The sequence below is a fragment of the Phymastichus coffea genome, unplaced genomic scaffold (genome assembly GCF_024137745.1).
Source record: "Phymastichus coffea isolate CEN01 unplaced genomic scaffold, Cenicafe_Pcof_1.1 PCOF00038, whole genome shotgun sequence".
Lineage (NCBI taxonomy): Eukaryota > Metazoa > Arthropoda > Insecta > Hymenoptera > Eulophidae > Phymastichus > Phymastichus coffea.
Window position 1 is genome coordinate 2,316,653 of NW_026706849.1, and position 18,820 is coordinate 2,335,472.

At 40.7% G+C, this 18,820-nt stretch overlaps 1 protein-coding gene and 1 non-coding gene across 9 annotated transcripts in view; one reads left to right on the plus strand and one right to left on the minus strand.

The window, feature by feature from the left end:
- The window catches only part of LOC131663727 (trichohyalin), a 129,559-nt gene extending 128,505 nt beyond the window's left edge, over positions 1-1,054 (minus strand). For 4 of the 8 annotated variants that reach the window (XM_058934310.1, XM_058934308.1, XM_058934307.1 and 1 more), the window contains exon 1: positions 592-1,054. The gene's annotated coding sequence lies outside the window, so the exon portion shown is untranslated. The remainder of the gene's footprint in view (positions 1-591) is intronic. The other 4 variants (XM_058934305.1, XM_058934306.1, XM_058934304.1 and 1 more) reach the window with 2 other exon arrangements.
- A 16,704-nt stretch (positions 1,055-17,758) lies between these two features.
- On the plus strand, positions 17,759-17,830 carry Trnam-cau (transfer RNA methionine (anticodon CAU)). Its single transcript has one exon. It is a non-coding gene; the product is annotated as a tRNA-Met (tRNA).
- Positions 17,831-18,820: the final 990 nt, after the last annotated feature.

Consider the following 18,820-nt stretch of genomic DNA (forward strand, 5'->3'; position numbering starts at 1 on the left):
TGGGTCGTCAGAGGGATGTCTGCCGCGGAAAATCGAATGTGCTACGAGAGAGAGGGACGCGGCTGCTGCCGTATGCTTGTCTCACGCTATCTCCTGGAATCTTAGGGTGCATGATGTTACGTTACGCCTATTCTCAACTATACTTGGTTTGCTTGACTTTCGATGAGATGAATTTAATTTACACTGAGACTCTTCAATAGACGAGTGCAAAGTTCTGAAAATGAGTTAGGTTAGTCGAAGCTTCTAGGAAAACGCTAGTTGTTATATGAAATATTCTGCGGTTTTCTTAGAAATGCAACAGCAATGTGATACAAAAAAATGCCGTCCTGTTCTAGAAAAAACGACAGATAAAGAAAGATGATAAAAAGTTTTGTAGTTGAATTTTGTCAATGGGTAAACTCGTCCCCTTCGTGTAATCATACACTGCCAAGGTACTCGCGAATCGTCGTAGACACACGTGTGTACCCATAGCTATACTGCACTTGCTATTTACAATAACAACACATCCTGGAGACGCAAGCATGAGCACAGCACAGTTTTTTACTACACTTTTACGACGGGGGCAGAGCGGAAGATGGTGTCGTCTCTCACCTTTAAAAACTCGTGCCGCGTTCTCGGCGTGTTCCCGTTCTCCGAAATAACTGCTACAAGCCAAAAGATAGTGAGATAGTAAGCACAGAAGAAAAACTGGAGCCGAAGCAGCCAAAAAGCTCCGGAATTTGAGAAATCCCGGCGGGTCTCTCACGTGTGTGCGCCCCGCCTCGCTCTCGTTACTCGCACACCTCTCTCTCTCTCAACAACAGCAATAATCTCCTTCACTCGCACAAGTCCGCGCACGCAAATATCATCCGTCCCTTGTTATGTGTTGACAGTAAGAGACGAAATAAGCAATAAAACGCACTAGGTTTTTAGCTGCGTTCAATAAATCTTCATTACTTTTTTCTATCGGCGGAGAAAGTTGATTCGACTGAGAAGACGATGCCAAAATAACACGCGTCGCGGGCAGGAGTTCAGATGACAATAAAAATTGACGGAACGGACCCGATGCACTCGGTTGCTCGAGGTGGACTGGACTGGTCGCCACCGCTACTCTACTACGACGAGCGCCGCCGAAGTTTCCCGACGGGTGCACACACAGCGCCGTCTCGCGGGAGAATCGACATTCGACCAATACTAGTGAGAGAGAGAGAGAGAGGAGGGAGCGCGAGAAGAATGCCGCAAGGAAAGGTATAATTTATTTGACCTAGGAATCTTGGGAGACGTGCTTTTAATTTTTCTTTTGCTAGCGATTTTGAGTGTTTTGGGGAGGCTCAAGGCTCCTTCATATTTGAGTGTTCCGGATTTGATAAAGTGCACAACATACGTATATATACGATAGAGAAAATTATTCTATAAATTTTAATAAATGCTTGTGAAAAAATTATAAAAATGCGGAAGTCGACTGAATTTGCTTTTCAAAAATATGGAATGAAATAAGCATAACTTATATCACAAAATTTTATTCGTAAACTTTTGTTTCATCATAAATGTCGTAGTGTATAAGGAAGTAATTTAAGTAAATAATCAGCAGATAAATAATATAAACGAAAGTATATGCTAAACACGATTATAAAAATCCTCTTGAAAAATATACGAAACCCCACGTAGCATGCATTAATTTTAGTGCTAAGAATTCCAAATATAATCAATAAGATCGATTAGAATAGAAGAGGCATTAAATACACATAAAAAATGAAATATACCAAATGTACGTGTATTGAATATATCATAAATCAATTAAAATTTTTTAATAAAAATCATTTTACAAATTGCTTTCTTACACTTCATATGCATTAAAAATATTTTTTTCACTACTTTAAAACGAGTGAAGCACACAGTCAAACGAACATTAGAAAAATTAATCAAATCAATTATTAATAAAAGAAGTATGCAAGTATTACTAAATTACAAATACACTAAGCTAGAAAAGCTAGACACCGAGAGAACAACAGAGACGAGCCAGCTGAAATACTATGATGATGTAGAAAGAAGTTTAAAGCCAGACAAAACATGTAGGTAGAGGGAAAGACAGAGAAAGACTATGAGATGAACTGAGAGGGTATATGACGAAAGAGAGAAAAAAGAAGGAATCGAAAACAGAGGAAAAGAACAAAAAGAGAGAGAGAGAGAGAGAGAGAGAGAGAGAGAGAGAGAGAGAGAGAGAGAGAGAGAGCTGAGAAGAGAGACAGACACGACAACCTCGAGAAGGCAAGTCTCCGCTTGGGTCGAGGACGGCCAAACACTCATTTCTCCTATCCTTGATTTTCTCTCTTTCTCCATCTCCCGTGGACCGGTAGAGACTTTGAGATGTCGAGTTGTTTTGTCGAATACGTAATGACAAGCAAAAGATTTTGATTTTTTTCATATTTGTCTTACAGATCGTGCATTATATATATAAATTATATCTAAATTACAATACAAACTCGTTTTTTTAATAAAGAATTGAATACAATCGATTGTTAACAAAATGATACGATGCTTTTTTTTTATTTTTGCAATTTTTTTTATACAAAATGAATTAATTATAGCTATACTGAAAATCGACGTTTGAATGTACTCGTACATAAGTAAACTACGTCAATTAGATTTCAAAAAAAACTTTCAACATCAAATTTAACATAATTCTCGAAAGAAATACATGATCGCCAGCGATCATTGTCCTGAAATTTATTACTCATAGTAATCATGTTAAAACTACAATTTAAGATTTATACTTTTTTGTAAGTTAAAACTATTTGAAAAAAAGTCTAGCCTTGGTGTATATGTGAGTATAGAATGGATGGGTGGTTTAGTGGAAGTAGGAATCGTATGGAGCTTTAAAGTTAATTTTGATAGTAGAATGGAAGTTTAACTGTAGGAATATTAGGAACGTTGGCTTAAAGCTTGATAAAAGAAGAAGCGGTATGCATGCGTATGTTTGTTTGTGGAACAGATATGAAGGGTTTGATGATGGATGGATAGGGTTTGGTGAACCGTAGAACTTTAGAAAATATGCCGCAGCGACGGCAGATATGGTGACAAACTTTTTATCTCGAATCGGAGATGGATTTACAGGTGGACGGGTAATATGACAGACTAAAGCAACATTCACAAGAGGAGGCGAGTCTAGATAGCTGAAAAGAATTTGGTTCGAAAGGAAAATTATACGTCATCGTTATATTTGTAAAAACGTTATGTTGTTTGTATATTTACTATAAAATATGTAATGGATATAACTAATGAATTATCGAATCACCAGCGATCCTCGTCACACCATCAAAACTATAATGGATAAAATATCCGATGTCAATTGAACAATTATAACAGAAATAGACTATTGTTACTTTCAACAACAGTATAAAGACAAAAAGCTAATATTTATATACGTATTTAACAAAACCACAAAAAATTATATCGACGCAGTATAATAGTATGTTGTAAAAAAGTTGTTATCTAGATCTTTGCTATAAAATATATGGTAGATATAACTAATAAACTATCCGATCGCCAGCGATCATAGTCACCTAATTAAAACTACAATTAATAGTAATTAATAATAATGTTATCTCCAACGATTAGTGTTATACAAATAAAAGTATACTATAACTAAGGTCAACAGATCACAAAACTAATATTTATATTCTAAGACATTTGTATGCAAAAAGTTTTTTGGAAAAAAGTTTGGATTTAGTAAAAGTACTAGTAGTATGCATGGGTGTTTTAGTGGAAGGAGAAATTGTACGGAGCTTTAAAGTTGATTGTGCAAGTTGGACGGTAGGTTTAGAAGTAGGAAGTTTAGGAATGTATGTTGAGGGTTTGATAAAAGAAGAAGCGATATGCATGCGTATGTTTGTTTGAGGAACAGAAATTATGGGTTTGATGATAGGTTTATAAGGTTTGGTAAACGGTAGAACTTTGGAAAATTTGCCGTAGCGTCGGCGAATATGGCGACGTATTTTTTGTCTGAAAGCGGTGGTAGATTTGCAGATAGACAGGTAGTAATGAGAGACTAGAGCAGCATTCATAAGAGAAGAAGAGTCCAAGTAGCTGAAAATCATTTGGGAGAGTTCGATAGGAAGGCTTTTGATGATGTCGAAGCCTGGGTTATAAAAGCCCATTGCGGTCAGAAGTTTTCGTAAAAAAGCCATGATGACTTCCTTTTCGATACTTTGTGTTTGCTCGAGCAGAAAACTCGAGCAATTGATGCCAGTCCGTGCTGCAGGGGCTTATATACCCTACCGTGTTGTCACATGATTTGATAATCAGATCGACCAATCAGCAGAAAGCTACTTAACGTTGATTGGTCTAAGCGACCCAATAGATGTTAAGTATACCAATATTACATTTTTTATTCCATTTGTGAAACAAAGAATTTGAATTGTAATAAAAATATGTCTACTATTTAGGATAGTTTTAAAAGATAAACTTTAAAAACGAATAAAAATTTTATATATTAAAGGATCTTTGATATTTCTCTACTAAAAAATTCAATGCTGATTGGCGCAGGTTAACCTAGACGTATTATCCCCATTCTTTTCATCGAATTAGTGGAACTAAAAAGTTAAGTAGTAATACAGATTTGTCTATTATAATGAGTGAATACAAATTTTGTATAGCCGAACCTCAGATTTTTTTTACTAGAAATAGCCCAAATGGAAATTTCTCTCGTAATAATATTTTTGTTCCAATGGAAGTTCTCTTATCAGAAATAGAGTCCTTTAGTTACAATAGAATTCTTTCTTGTTATATAAAAAGAATTCTTCTATCATTCAGTGGAGTTGCTTCAATTCATTATCCTCTTGTTACACAAAGATTTCTTTCAGTACATATAAATAGTTCTATACTGAATTTTCACATTTCCGAGTTATGGAATAGAATAGTATTCAATGTGCGCCGGTATTTGGTGATTAAGACCATTTCAATCAGGTACATGAATTAAATGATAATTATTAATTTTTACTTGGAAATGTATGAATATCTTAAAGAAAATTGATTTTAGTTGCATTAGCTTCATAAGAAGATTGTCCAAAAGTCTTTGGTCGTTTGATGTCAATTTTGCGCGATATACCGACCGCTACAGCATCACTTGCTTCAGGATGCTGAAGCAAAAGAGCTTTAATTTCCGAAGACTACACGATATAATTTCCTACTTTGATTACTTTTTTTATGCGTTCGCTTATTACTTGCTCTACGCTGTCTCATCGAATAGTCCTACGTGCCCTTTATACAGTATTGCTTAAATTGATTTTTTGTGTTCTTCTGTAATATTTAGAATTTTTCAACTTTTAAATATAAGCCTGCGTAAGTTTGTTCATCACTCAAGTGCTTTTTAACTTCAATTATTGCGTACGTACGTATGTACGGTCATAATTGGGATTTATGGTAAAACTTCATTCACTGATTCCTAAATTCTTGAAATTAATTGTAAGAATAATTGAGGAAATTCATCAGTTAATAAGTCGCGTCGGCATATATTCTAATCCAAATTGGAACTATCCTAATCCATCTATTTAAAGGTTATTCTTTTTTGGAACATCCAATCATATTTGAATACTATAATTTTTTGTTCAGCTGACTGTCATAAACTGTCTGAATTAAAGAGTTTAAGAAAGACAACTGTTCACCTAAGTAAACACTCATAGGTATAGATCTATAACAGAGAAAATTAAAATCTCTACGCCTGGAACATCAGCACCCAGCGGACAGTCCGCTATGTGTACTTGGGTGAGAGAGAGTCTGTTTAACCTTGGCTGCTTTTCTCTCCTAGGTGGCATTTTCATCGGCGGATGCCTCGTGTATGCTCTATTATTAGAGGAAACTGACGCGGGCGTGCGCATATTTTCTTCCTCCTGCTCGTCGTTTTTTTTCTGTAAGCGCGCGTGCCTACCTTCATATAACATCAAGTGGGTAGATATTGTCTTCATATATAACTGCAGTTGGCTCAGCTCTGTCTAACAATCCTAGTCCGAGAAAGGGAGAGAGAGAGAGAGAGAGAGAGAGACGGCTAATTTACCGAATGAATCGTGCTCATCCTCTACACACGATGATGCGGTTTAATCAAGCAACGCAGATGTGCGCGATATGTATTACATGTGTGTGCTGGACAATGCCTTGTTACAACTTGTTCGTTGTATAGAAAAATGTTCGGTGATTGGTTCCTTTTTTATAAAAAAGATCCTGTATCGTATGATGGTTATTGGTTTACATGAAAAACTGATTGCAGACGATTGGCTTACTTTATGATCTCGTTTATTTTTAAAAATGCCAGCGGAAATTAATTTATAAATTGTTGCACAAGCCAAAATCTGTATTCATCTTGTATAACATGAAAATAGATAGAAAACGATTGTCTCACTCTAACTTGGGACAGATTGAAAATTCATAAAAACCATTCAAATATCAATTGCAATTTGTGAGCTAACGACTATGGTAGGTACATAATGCTTACAAGCGAGTGAAATGAATATCCGTTATTGTCGTCGTTATCCGAATATATAATAGAAGTCCAGATCGAAGCTGCGTTTTATCGGACTTGGCCTCTTTTTCGCGATAAATTAAACGCAAAACGACGGGGAAAAAGTGAGCGCGCGCGCGCAAGGCGCAGATGATTATCGGGAGAGCGCGTAAGCTAATTCCGTTCTCGCTCCTCTCCAGCGGGCTCCAAAAAAGAAGGGGGATACACGTATCTGCATCGCGATGCGGCCGCATTGCCGATAAAGAGGCTGTGTACGAGAGTGCACCAAGGCCAAGGAGAGTGTCAGAGGCGTCCTCCTCTTCTTCTTCGTTCTTCTCCCTTTGCGAGCGCGAGAGGCTGATAGTTCGCTCGCGCGAGAGCTGCATCGAAAGTATCTTGTGAGAATACGACGACAACGACGCGTATACTTTCTCCGTCAAACGACTATTGTGTACCGCCGCTGCGGAAAAGTGCCTTTCCCGACCCATATACTTCCGATGGATTTATACGCTTTTGCTATACATTATTCATTTGTATCCCAAAGACGATTATGATACGCGTGTGAGCTCCGTTTTGTTCGTTTCTTTTCGTTATGGGAAACGAAATCGTTGGAAAATGAATTAATGACGCTTGGAATAAATCCAGCAATTAGAGCACGAGAAATTGTAATCGAGGAGAAAATGCGGTTCCGATGCACGGTCGCACACTCGGAATCGCACAATCGAAACTTTATTTATAAATTTTAATAAACAAATCCTTTGGTTTTTGCGCGCGCGTGGACGGTTCGTACGCACTCTTGAGACCCTTGGTGTACGGCTCCGCGCACGTGGGACTCTGTTTTACGCTTGATTGAATCGTTTGCATGTAGCGTCGTTAACGAGAGATAGCGCTTTGAATATTTCATCGACGAATCGAATTCTTATCGAGTATAGCTGGCTGTTGCCGTACCGATTTTAATCAATGTCAACTTGTTTCATTGGATGTAGCGTACAATTTTCCAAGCGCTATGTCGATCTCTATACAAGATAACTGATAGATACTGCGTTGCCGAGTATTCCATTAGAGCGAGCCACTTTTTTTCCCACCAAAGTAATGAATTTTTGCCGCGGCTATTGTAACACGGACCCGCGCGTCTTATCGACGTCTTCGCGCAAAATTCTGCACGCTTTTGTTCTGTCGATTCTCAGTACCGCGGCGAAGAACAGTAAAGGGCGAGACGCGACCTCGTGCTTACATGTACTTTTATATAGATTCCGATCGAAGCGATGCCGCGCGGTAGATAAATTACGTCGCCATCTTTGACATATTTGCTCGATAAGCACCCTTGTAAATCACGCGCGTCTTTTAATTGCTGCTTGTGTTTGCTTGCTTACGCACAGCGTCAATTTCCTCTGTGCAGGTGTTGCACCGTTGCGTCTCTTATCGGCTCGCGATATCGTAGATATGAAGTCTATGTATAAGCGATGACGACGTCTCGCGAAAGGCAATTTCTTTGTTAAAATAACACATCTGCGAATCGTCATTCGTTTTGTTTTCTTTGATATTCGCGTTGGTGGCTATTCGTCCGACGAGTCTCTCGCGGTGATGTAGATCCAGCCATAAGGGCGTTGTTTTTGCACATATACAGCATTTTGTAGCAACGTGTAACTGCATAGAATACGGTAAGAAAATGTAACGTGGATTATATAAAATAAGGTGAGAAGATGTCGGAAGAGGCGAGGGATGCGCGATCTGTCGACCAAATTTTCAACGGAAAAGCCAAAAGTGTTTGTCGATTTAAGGATTTACCGTGACTAGCGTCTCCTTAACGCGAGCACCAGCTAATTCCTACCTTCGGTTCTCGCGAGCAAACATTTCCTGCTTCGCACGCGTCCCTTTTCTCTCGCCTTCCCGATCCTCTCCCTTCAACAAGATGAACGTTCTTTTCTTTTACTCTTTCCGCGGCATTAAAGCTTGATCGCGCGCGGATTCGAGTCTAGCAGAAAACGAAAAGAAAATTTTCGCCGGTGTGCGGCTGAGTGTGTTCTCTCTTCTCTCGGGGAATGCGCTGGACCGTTAGATCGTGCGCGAGCGGGGTACGAGGGGTCGGGCGGGCAGGCAATTTTCGCGCGTGGATCTAGTAATTTAATATACAAAGTAATGATCGAGCGGCCTCGCGGATAATAACGAGCCTCTAACTCGCGCGGCGCGCAATGAATGATGACGTTTCTAATGTTTATTTGTCCTGCGGGCGCAGCCGTTGCCTCGGTGCGCCGCGATACTTGTACTTTCATTGGCAGGCCCAGCGTATGCACTTTTATTGCACAGTTAAGGAGTTATGGCGAGCGCGAGCGAGCAACTCTTTGATTGTTGCGCGCATTAGAATGCCAGGATTTATTTTCCTAATAAAATGTGGATTTTGTTGGCAGAACGTTCGACGCGGCCGGCAGTTCTTTCGCCTTGGTATGTGTGTTTCCCTGTTTTGCTTTTGCCGCTTGCCTCGGATTTTCGGCTTTTGTAACAAGCCTTCCACAACCTTTATTTTCCGTTGAATGCACTTCCCTTAAAGGCTGATCGCGTGGTAAGTTCACTTCGGATAACGAAATATTGGTATCCTTCATCTCCAATCGGAAGATAAAGGTAAGGAGGAAAAAAAGCTAGTCGGACAGCTACCTGAGTTCCGACGAATGTCTGGCTATACAAACTACTTGTTTCGAGCCAAGTCGGAGTTGCATCGGTTGAAACCAGCTATTATCCGCTACAGCGGCGAGGCTTGGAGAGAGAAATAAATAGCATAAAAAAGAAAAACAAGGCCTAAACATTAATATATATTCAGAGCGAATATCTAAAGAGAGGGACAGAGAGTAGGGAAAGGAATAGGCGTTCTGCGCGTATATACCAATTATTCCCCTCGTGCACGCGAAAGAAGGGCGGCTGCACGCAACCATAGTGCAACTTTCTTCGCCGAGTACTCCGCTGGACTTGGACGCGATTTAGCGTCTTCCATTTTTTGCTCCTCCCTTCTTCTTCTCCTTCTTCTTCTTCTTCTTCTTTAGCTCTTTTCTGCTTTTTCTTGTTATTGCTCTTACTCTCGTTCGTTCCTCCGCGGAAAAACAGAGTAGGCGCGCGTGTTGGTGTGCGTAGCTGAAAAATAACCAGTTTCGCTCTTGGAACGGCATAATCTTGTATTTTAACCGATGGCTTTTTACGTTGATCAAAAAGGCTCGCGCACTATCGCTCGTTACAGATGAACATTTAACGAGCTTACGGATTTTTCGAGTTTTCTACTGCTGTACTCGTCGTCCTTTATCGCATGATTGATCTGATGACGCGGAAGAATATCTTCTCGTAATTAATATTTGGCAGCAAACATGAATCGCTAGCGTTATTTTATTTATTTTATTTTTCGGGTGGGGGTTCAGCGAGTATAACAGCTTCTCTGAGTGAAAAAACATGCTCTCTGAAAAAACGAAACACGATGGATTGGGAAACTTGACTAATTTCTGATAATGGCCAATAACGGCCAAAAGATTGAAACTGGCAATGAACGTTTGAAAAATAAAATTGGAAATATCCTTGAACGAAAGTGCAGGAGCAACGACCTCCCTAATCCACGAAGTTGATAAAACTCCGTAACAATAAAAACCATTATCTCTCCATTTTCGAACTTGTGCATTTCTTACGTAAGTGGCATAGCGATAATCGAGAATTCAGACCTGCACCTCGCACAATGGCGCATTACACTCGAGATGCTGAAAAAGAAAAGCACAGGCATGTACGAGCGCGCACTCGCGCACTTTCTCGCTCTCTTGAAACGCACGAAAAGAGCTGGCGTATGTAGACTAGGGGTCAAATTTTCTCAAACGGTAGCCGCGTGGCGCGCACATTCGTACGGTTACGTGCGAATGTATACGCTGAACTCTCTCGCTGCACGCGTGCCTTTCACCGGGTACGCGCGGGTGAGGGCATACTCAGGTCCCAGCTTGAAATATACAGATAAACGCCCAGCACCGAAGACTTTAAGTGCGGGTCCTTTTGCTTCGAGTATTTCACGGGCGAACAGAGTTCATTTGAATCTGGACCGAATGGCAAGTACCCGACAAGCTCCCTGATTTCCGATCGTTTCCGACAAAATCTGCCGAAAGCCCAATCGCTATGCCGTTAATCCATTCTGATTCGCAATAATGGACCAACATTTTCTTTCGTAACAGTGTCCAACGCTGTTAAAAGCATGTACCACTTGGCCAACAAGGAAAACATTCTAGTCACTGTGCTCGCCAAATTAATATGTACACACGCCGAGCACCGTAATATTTCATATAGTTGAAAGTCGACGAAGAAAAAAAAAAGTGGTTTCGTACTTGCAGAGCCGCGAAGCGTAGCGCGCGCGCGCGGCCAAAGATCGTAGAGAAAGTGCGTGAAAAGCACGGGCGCGCGCGATAAACCGAAAAGCCAAATAAACGAACGTGTTTCGGCGCGCGAGAGTAAAAAGCTTGACCCGACGGCGATCGGTATACCTAGCTGACAATTCGCGCGCGCAGCAGGCAGCGCCAACTGCAATTAAAACTTCTTACCGAAAGTTTCTCCGCTCGACCGCTTATGCAAATTTCGCGGGGCACCGCTGCACGGGGCTGCGAGCAGCGAAAACAAAGCAATCTCGGCCGGTCGTAGCGGACAGTGGCTGCCGCCCGGCAGAGAAGAATAGATCAGAATGCAAAACGGAATGGTGTTTGCGCTCTTTTTCGCGTTGCTGAACAAATGAGAGAGAGAGAGAGAGAGAGAGAGAGAGAGAGAGAGAGAGAGAGAGAGAGAGAAAACGAGAGAAGAAAAGGAAAAAGAGAGAGAAAAAGAAAGAGAAGAAAAAAAAACGGACCGACGCCACTTACTCAGGTATTTTCAGACTGCGCTCGGCGCAGCCGCTGCTGCGTCGCGCGCTCTCTCCTTACTGCAGCGCATCTGCTATCGATCAGCCGTTAGTCTAGCCTACCAGCTTCGGCCGACACTCGCGATTCGCGGAAGTGGAAACGTCAGCGCGTCCAACAATTGGCTCGTTCGCGCGAGGGCCAGCGTCGCGCTTCTCGACGCGAATCGGACGAAAGTGAAGTCGGTCGTCCGCGCGCGAAAACGCTAATTAATGCCGAGATCCCCGTGAGAGTGCCGCTTAATTACACGCCACGTGGGACAGACGACGACCAATTAAAATGTCTCCTGCGCCTCGCCGTGCTCTTTATGCCTTTCGCGGAGGCAAGAGGTGCATCTACGACGCGCCTAGCTCACCGGATTCTCCGTTCGCTACGCTGACTTTGAGGGATTGACCTTCAGAGTCACGCCGATGTGCAGACCTATCTGGTGCGCCAAACTATTTTTGGAAACACTGGCCTCGCGCGCGCGAGACGGTATGTGCGCGAAAAGGAATCTGCGTCAGTTGAAATGCAAATGAAGATTACGGACTTTGTCCTTCCATTTTTCGCTGATATTTTCATGTCAGCTTCGCGCGAACAACCAGATGGTTCTTAAAAAATTGATAGGGTTGATGTTCAAAGTTTGTTTAAGAACGCTCTCCTGTAACAGGCAAATAAGAATATTTACTTTCATCAAAATATTCGGTTGACAGCATTAAAAGCCTTTCGGAGATGATACATCATTATCAGAATATAATTGAACTGTATGGAAATAGTGAAAGAAACCAATACAATTATAGTACGTCGTAAACTTTTGTGCAGACTGTAGCACAACAAAAATCTCGACATATAGAACTTTTGAATAAGCACCGGTATCTGTGTTTTTGTAACGAAATGTACCGCGAAAATTATCTAAGCCTACCTGAGGCATGTTAAAAAAACAAGCCTTGAAGATGAATATCTCGACTTTGAATACCGTTACCTATGTTTAATTTTTTGCCGATGTATGGATCATAAAAGAAGTAAGTTCTTTTCAAAGTTTGAGGGAAATCTAAAAAAAGTAATTTTCAAGGTACGTCCTCAAACATCTCCCATCTTCAATCTCAGCCTTAAAGCTTCTAGATTAGTCTATGCACACGCTACATAATCGACTCTCCCAAGCATATGTAACGAACAGAAAGCCTTGTGCATACCTTATAGACAGAGAAATGGCCATAAAGGCAATATTCCCAAAGCAACGTGCTCAGCTGTATCATTGAAAAATAGCTATAGACAGCAGCATGTAAATATAAGTTGGTGCTTCCGGCTGTTCTTGCGGGGCCGTTCGGCGTCCTTAATTGGCCGCTCTTCGGTTCCTCCTTGTAATGCGAAAGACGAAAAACGAGGTCGCGCGCGCGATAATCCTGTATGTTTCATTTCCCATAGTTGTCCAGGGTTGAAATTGCCGTATATACGTTAGACATGCAAATCGCCAGCTCATTAGCCGTTCAAACTCTCCTTTCTTTTTTATTCCTCGGAGAGATTGCGTCGTTTATCGAAGATTAATGCGATGTTTTCGAGACTCTTTTTCTTAATTTTTTCTGACTTTTGCATTTCGTACTGGTGGGAGAATAATTAGTAAGCTATAAATTTCGTATCCACACCTACTTATCTTGTATCTGAGCATGTTTAACATGCAAGATTTCACTGCTCCTTTGTTGGCCTTTTTTATTAATGCTTAGTAGACTCTTTAAATGCGACTCAACCTTGTACATGTGAATTTCTCAATTTGGATTCGAGAGTCAATTTCTATCGAGACGAGGTGTAAAACATTTAAGCTGAATATGATGTCTCGAAAAAAGATAATCTTGGTATTAACGTACTTGAGTCAATGTCCGCGATTGTGTTGCTTTTTAATATTCAAGATGAACGATCTGTTTACTTTCAATGAGTATAAGCTGCTTATCCGAAACGCGCTCATAACGACTGTCCTGTAGGAGTGGTTGAAAGTTGTACAAAGACGGTCGATTATGCACTGAGAACCGAATTGATAATTTTTTTTTTTCACTTTGCGAATTACAACTGCGCTGTAACTTTTCTTTGGCCGGTGCATTCTTCGCACGATCGGCGCAGCGCTCGTAGTCGAGGAAATTTCAACGTCTCGAACGAGACCCCAATAACAAATATAAAAAATACGTATACGCTGGATTGCACCGTCGCGCACTGCCTCGCAAAGATGCGTCGGTACGCGTAGCTGGATTGTCGCGTCTTTTCCTTTTTTTCGCGCTGCGACTTTCTACCAAGAATTATTACAGCCGTGCGGCTTCGCTTTCGTTCGTTGGCGCGGTGCGCGCATTGCCGAGTACTCTCACGCCTTTGCTTACACGAAGAAAGTGCTCGTGATTTTTCGGCGCTGTATTTATTTCTAAGTTGCATATGCACGCACACACACACACACACACACGTATGGCGACAGACTTTCTTCCCTTGTGTTTTCGATTGCGCAAGAATCCTCGAGAGAACCAATTTCTGGAAATTATTGTTATCGCGTATTCCGCCCGAAGGTTCGAGGTGGAAATCGCTTGGCGATTCGCGCGCGCGCCTAGATAAGGTGCTGAGCTGTGCAATAAAATAGCGAGTTGCATATAGAAAGTATCACCGTTTTGAATTTGTATATCGACAAGTGTTAAAGCCAGAATACGCACTCCGGAGCTTAAGATGTACTAGTAAATAAAGTGTTTGCGATTTCTCGCTCGAAAATTCATGACGCTAGCTCCGGTTTTACCTCGACTAATCATTATTGAAATAACCTTTTCCATTTTATTTTCCGTATACTTTTGCATGAGAATCTAATAATTCAGAGTTTAACGCTACTGTAATTCAATAGAAAGTTTCATCTGTAATGGATCACTAAAATTTTTGAGTTTTAAAACAATTGCGGTAAAGTTAGACTTGCGTAGAGGTATGCCCGTAACAGATCAAATTATGGAATTTCAGAATAATATAGCTTAGCGACGTGAATTTGGATCATCTCTTTTTAGTAGATAATAATAGGATATAGTCAATCCCGGCAATAATCACTGTGATGTTACCGTAAACACTGTTGTCTACCAAATGACAAACAACGCCTCATTAGTCATAAACGAAAAAAGAAAGCAGTTCTGGCACATCCTTCATTAGACGAGACTAAAACGATCCTGGCAATGAGAAGAAAAAATTAGGGACAAGAAGTTGAGTTGAACGGGGCAGCATATCGAGGAACAGAAAGAAAGAGGCGCGTGAATCAATAGCCATTGTTCTGTGTGGGCTTCTTTTGGGAGGTCGACCTTACGGTACCGAGCTGAAAAATTCGCCTCGGCACTCCTCGGTGATCGTGCGTCTGCGCACGAAGGAGAGAGAGAGAGAGAGAGATAGAGAGAGAGAGAAGACGAAAAGTCAAGCCACTTGGTGCTAGGGCGGAAGACGCAGGTTGCGCGAGACAAGTGCGCGTAATTGTCGATTGTTTGTTCGCCACGCTGTCGCCGCGAAATTTCGCGTGCCGCCGTCGAGTTAATTATCCACGCGCCTCTTCCTGCTGCCGACGATTTCAGCCTCTTACGGCTAATTGCAAGCTCGGCACGAGCGCAATTCCCGAATTACAAGCTTTATCAATTGACACGTCGTCCGAGTCGACGTTTGATCTTGATCGCGCTTGCGATTGCCGATAATCAGACATGGGATCTTCATTACGTACGCGTGAGTCATCGATTTCTCGCTTGCATCATCATCAATATATACGCTTGTATACACTTGCTGCGTTCTCGAGCACTTTATTGCACGCTAAGCGAAATTCCAATGCTGCTCGATCTTACTCATCAGCCATTGTCGCGCGTATAATTTCTTTTTTCTTTGCGCTAATCGCAAGCTCGCGGCGAAAAATTCAGTGTTTACAATTTCTATATCGGCGAAACGAGGAAACATTTTTGCAGCGGATAAACGTCTTGGCTTAGTCATCGTTCTCCTTTTTGCGCGTACTGCGAAAAAAGAAAGAAAGAAAAAAAGAAAGAAGCGACCGTTAACACTTAGTATTCGAATGCTCGCAGCACGAAGCCCCATGCACGCGATAAGAATCTCGCCCACGAGAGAGAGAGAGAGAGAGAGAGAAAGCGCAAGGGAAAAAAGGCGACATCCCTCGCTTGTCGAACATCGAATCGAACGTGTTCCTGCGGGTCAGACTCGTTAGCCAAGATAACGCTCCTTCTCCTCGTTCTCTTTGGTCGTCTCGCCCGCAATGTGCCGATTATATGTATGTGGCGGGTATGCACTTGCCGATTCATCTCTCGCGTGCTCGCCTCGCAAGGTTCCACGTGGCATAATTTTTCAAAGGCCAGATTTATGGGGACGATCCTTCGTAGGATGACGCGATTGCCTACATTCCTGCCTGCTATGCGGCATTAATGCTTCTTCGATCGATGCATCGATACTGCATCCTCTGACGGTCTAACTGTTTCCCTACATGATTTATACGAACGCGCGATTTGTTATTTCGTGATCGTGCCAAGAGCCGGCCCATTCAGTGTTAATTTGGGGAATGTCTCTCAATGCAAATCGCTATGATTTGACGCTGTTTGTCAAGATACGAGTAGATCAACTGAATTACCTTGTAGCCAAAGGTGAGTTCCTCGAATTCCAATGTGATTTAACAACGCGACGTCCTCAGTGTCATTAGCGACATGTTCGTTTCAATCGCGAATGAAATGAAAACGAGTCTCCCTCCCCCCTTCCCATTAAGTTGACGTTATGTTCTACTAATGAAGACCAATTCATCAAGGAGGGTTTCATGCTCAGTTATGATATCCGAATATATACTCATGTATTGTGTACTTTCAAGCACATTCCAATTTATCCTCTGATCATGATGGATCGTGTTAACGTACTCGATGATACTTTATGATAGATTTACTCAAATCACTGCTAAGATATACAATGACTGAGGATGTAGTTAGCGTTCTGTGGTGTTATATTATGAATGAACACTGAATACACGGAAAGCGACTGTTTGCTTTATTTTGGTCAAATATTTGAATTCGTAATTCTTTAAAATAATCTGTAAAAATATAAACGGCACACGCGCAATTCCAAAAATACATAATGTTTGCGTAACATTGAAACACTAATACATGCAGTTTAGACCTGGCATGTGTCATGGCGAGAGCCATCAGCAGCGTAAATGAAGCGCGCGCGTGCGCAAACATCCGATGATGCGTGAGTATATTTGCAACTACGAAGCATCTTAAATCCAAGTTCACCAAGCTTACCTGACTATCTATGCTTGCTGACCGCACAACTTTCTATCCGTAGCCCTCCCCTTCCTTTGCCCGGTCCATTTGCTTTTTTATGTAGAAGATTCCTCGCGTTCGAAATAGAAATGCGCTCACGCGAATACTGTCACCCACGCTGATCGCTGCAATGGACGTTAACTTGTCCATTTATTACCGAGGGATGCTTCGCGCGGCTTTACGACCCCGCGAGTCAGCAAAAATTAATAGGCCGATGATGGCTTGATCTTCATTAAGACGATTCACTTTGATGCGTTTTGCGCGACGCTCCGCCCTTTTTATGACTTGGACGTTAAGCTTTGCTTTCGGCTTTGTACATCAATTCTCACTTCTTCTGTATAACATTTCAGAACATTTACTATGCTGTTTTACTTGCCAATGAAAATTTCAAAAATACATAAATAGTTGATTTTATTTCGAAAGTTTAAAGAGTTTTACAGTCGCGTCAGATCGTAAAAAAATAATTGTTATGTATCCATTTCAAATTGGCTGATTACAGAAACTTGAAATTACCTACAGAACGGTTTCGGTCGCATAGAATCATGATTACTATGAGCGTAATTTAAATCGAAATTGCTTATAAGATTCATTATCGATATAATATATGCACGTCATTTTTAATTTAAATTTTATAACATTATAAAAACTTTATAACGAGTAATTTAAAAAAACAGTGATCAAATATTCAATTCAGTTTATTGACAATATTGAACACTAAAGTAACTTTAAAATATATTCTTACGGTGGCAAGACTATATGTAAGTTGAAGAAACAAAAACAAAAAACAATAAAATATAAATAAAAATAAAAACTTGAAAAATTAAAAATATCAAAATTATCTATTTTCATAATTAAATTCACTTAAGTTATTTATCATTAGGATAAGGCGATATAGTGTGATTAATAGAAACGCGATAACAAATAAAATACAAGATAACGTGAACGAGCCAGTGACTATTACACAATGGTACAACGTCCGGTGTGTAGAGATAGCAGACGAGCGTGGTAAAAATGTAGAGGGGAGACAGTGCCACTAATCGAAAGAATCGCGCCGGCGCAGAAATGACTTGACTGCTTTTCAGCGCGCATAAGAGACGCCCAGCAACAAGAGCAGAGTGGCGCAGCGGAAGCGTGCTGGGCCCATAACCCAGAGGTCCGTGGATCGAAACCACGCTCTGCTAAGTAATTTTTTTTCATTTTCAATGGTTTATTTTTACTTCTTTATTTCACTTGATCGACTTACCATTTGATTGTGAGAGTGAAAATCGATTATATCATTTAATAAGTTTAATTAATTTATTCCATGGAAGCGTAATAGCGTACTTAAGAGCAGTTTCGTCAGTTCATTAAAATCCATTTTCATAAACGTTTAATGTAACATACGTTAAATAACGATTCGTTTACAATATCTGAAAATGAATTGTAACATTGATATTGATTGTTGCATAAACGCTTGCAAAACAAAACATTTATTGAAACATAACGCATTTTTTGAAAGTATTTGAATAACTCTTTTTAAATTTTATTCGAAAAGATATTGTGCGATGAAAAGGTTAGTTTTTGCAAGCAACAATGATTTATTGAATATTTAATGCAATTCATTACTTATGACGAAATGTATCAAATGAAAATGTCATACCAGCGAGAGACAAAACAATTTCATGAGAATGCCGTTTGCAAAATACGAAAAAGAAAATCTGAAAGTCGCTGAAGCGCACGTACATATGCATACACAATCGTGCGTTCGCGCAGACGGAAAGGCAACAATCACATAAGAGAGCCGTGCGCGAGTTGAAGTAGCGCGCGTTGAATATTTCGAGGGCCGCCGAGGTACACATACGCGAGAAATATTTGCAATTCAAAAATCATATCAAAACATTCATAAAGCTTTGGAAGGTATGTTTTAACAAAAGAGGGTCCTGACTCCCCGAAGTCCCGTAAGCTTTATCTTAATGTGTATATGTAATTCCATTTTGATTTCAAAGACGTCTTTAGCTTGTATTTTCAATCGACGTGATGACGTGACTCGCGCCATGATATATCGCTACGCATTATAAATTTTCAAAATTCCGCATGTATATTTTATTTATCGGCAGAACATGCGATGAAATGTAGCATTTATACAGTTGCGAGTGAGATTAATTTTTTCACGGATAATGTTGAGCAATAAC